The following is a 5,000-nucleotide window of genomic DNA, read 5'->3' as shown; positions in this document are numbered from 1 at the left end:
AGTATCATACTATGATTATCAGTGGGTTTATTCCATGGCCCAGAGAACGTGCACTAAAAGCATGCATATGTATATGCCCTTTAAAGTTCAATGATTGAGTCTTTTACTGTGTGTTCTTAAATCCCTACATATAAAATACATCCTCATCCTTGCAAAACACCCACACTTACACACACACACACACACACACTGTAGTAGATATCCAAATGGGGCAGTTCTGTGAGGAGCCTGTGGAGGTACTGGCATTGATTCATGCCCAGGGAGAGGTGGGATTGATTTAAATGTGATTTCCTATTTCCTATTTCCTAATTGAAATAAACTGTGAAGCTGGCTGCTATCAATAGACCTTACTGTAAATAGGCATGCGTGGCCCGGGAGGGGATCGAGTGTCCCGGAGATGGCAGTAAACATGTCTTACCCACACCGCTCTGTGGAGGCTAGCCCTCGTCCTCTTTCTCTATCTCCCTCTCGGTCTCACGTTCCTCCATCTGCCTCTCTCCGTCAGGCCATGTGAGGGTGTTTGCTCTGGAAAGAGCACAGAGCAAAAAGCCCATCTGTCAGCATTTCAGTCCCGCCCATGTACTCCCTTATCCTAAACGCACATCAATAAGACTCGCTGTTCATTATTTTTCCTTGCTTCAGCTCGAAATAATTTTTACTATTACTGCATATTTATATTTTTACTGTGTAATCTGTTGTATTGGCTCTTTTTCTAAAGTTTATGACAACCACAATGGTGCAGCCAGGGTCTGATTTAGCAAGCGCGTGAACAGCATGAGAGAGATTGAGTCACACGTGCTGCATTGCCCTGCTATAAATAGGAACTACAGAAGGCCCCCCCCCCCGTCGCGTGTGTTCTGCAATGCAGATAAGCACAGTGGGATTTCTGGGAGAATGAGTCCAAAGCTGTCTGTGTGTGGTCACAGGGCATGACTGTGTCATTCAGAGACGGTGCCGGCCTGTCTGTGACATCACCGAGGTGCTTAAGCGGATGTTGTTGCTGAGACCCGGGGGGACAGTAGAGACTGTCGCAACATTATGAAGTGTTACACACCCTGCAGTGGTACACGAGGAGAAATGTTCCTCTGACACCTTCCGGATTTAGGTAGCTAAGCAGTAAGTGTTGGACTTGACAAATAAACGATCCTTTTCATTTCACGTTCACATTTTAACTTTCGCTGTTCAGTGCATGGTTTGTTTTTTTGGTTTTTTTTTTTTTTTCTCCCACATAAGTGTTTGCATAGATACAAGTCAATAAATCTCTCCAGTAAATGTCGGCTGTTCTTTGGTATCCGTACGTGCAAACTGTTCAATAATTTGAACAGTGCCTTGTAGGCTGCAGGTAAGGTGCCTTGGTGGGATTCCTGCACACATTATTGTGCAAAGCACATTTCACTCTTGATGTCCTTCAGTTCTCCCCTCCTTCCCCCCCGGACTCTGCCATCCCTCCCCGTGTTGTGTCCTCCCCGCAGGTGGCTTGTCTCCCTGAGCAGATGATGTGATTAGGCCTGCGGTGGCCTGACTACCTTTTCACCCACATATACATTTGTGTCACTCTCTTCCTGTCCCTCATATCCCACGCTTTATTTCATTAGGCGCGGGTGGGCAGCCACGAGGGGGCACCGTAGGAGATGTCCATCCGTCTCTTTCAGCAGATGTCCTCGCCGCGCTGCGGCCGTACCGGCATCGACTTCATTACACTGCCATCTCTGTCAGACCCTTGCTTCTGACTGTCGGCATGCTGCCAGCGTCAAGAAGTCAGAAAAACAGAGGCTTTGGTGATCAAACAAAGTAACTGTAACGTGGCCATTTTTTGGAGTGGCAGGTGAGAGGAGCGGTTTGTTACCGGACGCGTTCCGCTTCTTCGCGCGCCACGCCTCGGCCAGCTCGCTCTCCTCTTGTCCGCCCTCTGCTTCGCTAATCCATCATGTCCTCGGACAGAGCCGGGGGTGTTGGAAACTTTCTCTGAATATTCCCTCAAGCAACGTGCGCGGACCACGTTCTCATCGGGTGCACCCGATGCCGTTAGCTGGCGACGCTAAAGAAAAGTAGAGCGCCTGAAGGAGAAGCAACGCTTTGCTCCGCAGAGAGCATCCCCCCCCCCCCATATCTCCAGCCCGCGGGTGGAGACACTCTCCCCGCGTACGGGACTCGACACGCGCGACCGGGCGGCCGGCCGTTTGCATTCCACGTGCAGTGAGGGAAGGAGAAGCAGACGCGGGAGTTAGAAAAGCAAAGGTTAATTTCATACATCAACTTCCATCTGCAGATTTTTTTTTTTTTTCCTTTCTTTTGAGGCGGAGCAGTCCGGCCTTTGCACCACGCTTCGTATTTTACAGCCAGCACGCGTGTGAGCCAGGGCAGAAAAGCGCGTGGAGGAACAGTTGCTCGTAGATAAATACGCCGGTGCGCTGCACGATACTCCCAGACAGGCAGGGAATGAACAGCGGTGCATTTGTTGTTCAGGTGCCGATCTCAACGTGAATTAAGAAGTATGACCCGAACATCCATGTAGGTTAATAGTAATGCATGCCTGCAATTTGTCAATTTACGGCGAGCGCGACTCTTCTTTCCCGTACGCCCACCCGTCCCTTTACCCAAAGTGATACGACACAGTGCTAGGTGCGAACATTTAGCCGGCCTGAATGAGAGTTCCTTAACGGATATAATGTGTCACCAGTGAAGTGATAAACATCGGTAATTGAATCTATACAACCCAAGCCCGGGACGGCCTTTATTCTGCGTCCTCGACAAACCCATGCCGCCCCCGTTTAGGCCGTGGAAGACTTGCTCAAGGAAACAATCAAATATTCATACATTCTCCTCCTTGCTGCTGACTCCTTATTCACCGCAGGTGCCTTGGTTTGGCCATTCAAATCCATCAGCCGTAAAAGAGCGCATTTTACGACGGCATTACACGACTAGGCCTCTCACCCGTCCGCGCGTGGACTGCGCGAGACTCGCTAGGAGACGCGGCACTGAAGAATGGAAGTGATGTCTCGAATAATCCATTTTGATATGCATCTGTGTTCCTGTAGGAATAGTGTCTTATCAGAGAAACGCATAGGTAAGAAATGAACCTACATCTTATTTGCTGCAGCCCGGTTCTGTTTCTCTCCTGGGTTGCCTGAGTCGACTCTCCAACAGATCCGGCGGCATTCAAAGTATCCGGTACAACATTTCAGAAACCTTTTCTTGCCAAGCTGCTTGTTTTCAACTATCCCTGATCCCACGCATTAAAAAAACCCCAACAACAACAACAACAACAACAAACCACGTGATTACAAAGCAGCATTCTGTTCCCTAACAATAGGATATGACAATGTCTTAATTAAATCCATAATAAGTTGAAGATCTGAAGCCGTACAACCTCTTATTATGGCTCAGATCTGTGAATGTTGTTTCATTTCCAGGCCTCACAACCTTGTTTTGTGTTGGCACTGTGATTAGCCTGTTTTGCTAAAAGCTCTGTTTTATTAATATGTTTGCATGTTGGATTTAAATAGACTTTAAATCCCCGTGTTTGGTACAATGTGATTTTTTCCCCCCACTTGCAAGATAACGCTGTTTGTTTTCTCTGGGTGGCCTTTTAGCTCTCATGGTGCTGATGTATGTGCCTTTCAGGTCCTTACAAAGAGGTTTATATGGCCCGACAGTAGCAGGTCCTACGGCACCGCCCAGGTGTCTGCTGCGGTTGATAAACGTGAGGCACTGTCTCTGCTCCTGTGAGAGAAAAACATGATCCAAACACTTCTGAATGTGAAATATTTAGCACATATATTAGCACATATGTTGGGCATGTTTTTCACATTAAGAGAATTAAGAGAATATTATTGTCAGAATGTGGAATGCACATTTACAAAAACAAATGGTATCTGATAGTCTTTAAAATATATATTACATTGACTTTGGTTTAAAAAATCTCATATCAGACCTGCAGATGGATCACGTCTCGTCATCGTCTGCTTCATCGTCTGGTTCTGGTGCTTTCGAATTTTAGCCCTCAGTTTCAATAGCATGAAAAACATGAACGTTATTCGTCAGCAGAAGAGGAAAGCGTCCTGGTGATAGCACAATTTCCATCAGTGCAAGAGGATATCAGCTGCAGATAACTGCAGAATTTAGCGTGGAACCGATGATTAAGCACAATGTTCTGCAGAAGAGCTTATTTGGTTTGCATGGTTGCATGTTTTACAATGATGCACAACATAGTTTGGAAGAAAACACATGCACATTTAAGAAGTAAGAAAAACTGTAGGAATGTGATAAGTAGCCATAGTGCAAATAAGGGCTTAATGACTTATACTGTGAAGAACAAATGAAGTGAAAAAAAGCAGGAAGGAAGAGGGGAAAGCGCTTCGGCGCATGACCCCCGCGGCTCGGATGACCTGCGCACGCCATTATAGTCACTGATCTGCTTACAAGAAAGGAAACAAACATTGACGTGGTGGAAGATGAGGAACGCGTGGAATGTCCAGCTGTCCTGCTCTCTGCTAGTGAAGCAGCAGTGGAGATCGTGCACAGCTGGGAGAGTTAGCAGCACATTGCCTGTGGTGTAAGACACTTTGCATGAATATTGTGGTGCAAATATTTTGAAGCCGATCCTTATCCCCCACGATTTCCTTCTTAGCTTAATTTCTGATTTTATTCCCCTGTCGTTTCTAAATATGTAAGTGGAGAAAGATGTCCTTTAGTGTGATTTGGCAAGCTATTGATTTATAGATTTGTTCTTTTGAGGTGAAGTTGATGTTTTGTGGTAGTGAATACTAGCAGAACAATAGATGTAACAGTATATGAGAGGATGAGAGGTTTGCGCACATTTTCAAGTCAGAACAAGCGATCTGAAAGCCCCTGAGCTTGGTTCATTTAGCTTATGGTCATTTACTTCAATAAGCATGCCTCAGGATCTTTCTGGAGCAGGCCTGGTGAATTCTGCTCCTCGCACGAGTCATACTTCTGGGTTTGCTACGGTCCCTCTGCCCGGAGAGATGCTGTCAGCA

At 46.6% G+C, this 5,000-nt stretch overlaps 1 protein-coding gene and 1 long non-coding RNA gene across 6 annotated transcripts in view; one reads left to right on the top strand and one right to left on the bottom strand.

The window, feature by feature from the left end:
- Positions 1-782, bottom strand: part of LOC145657632 (uncharacterized) — a 12,242-nt gene extending 11,460 nt beyond the window's left edge. The window contains exon 1 of the long non-coding RNA XR_014123507.1: positions 419-782. This is a non-coding gene — a long non-coding RNA (uncharacterized LOC145657632). The remainder of the gene's footprint in view (positions 1-418) is intronic.
- mafb (MAF bZIP transcription factor b) overlaps positions 1-5,000 on the top strand; it is a 63,712-nt gene that overhangs the window by 34,425 nt on the left and 24,287 nt on the right. The gene's annotated exons all lie outside the window — the stretch shown is intronic.

This window comes from Electrophorus electricus, chromosome 4 (genome assembly GCF_041902795.1).
Source record: "Electrophorus electricus isolate QZ-2024a chromosome 4, ASM4190279v1, whole genome shotgun sequence".
NCBI lineage: Eukaryota > Metazoa > Chordata > Actinopteri > Gymnotiformes > Gymnotidae > Electrophorus > Electrophorus electricus.
Note: the sequence above shows the minus strand (reverse complement) of the source record. Positions and strands in the feature narration are given on the sequence as shown.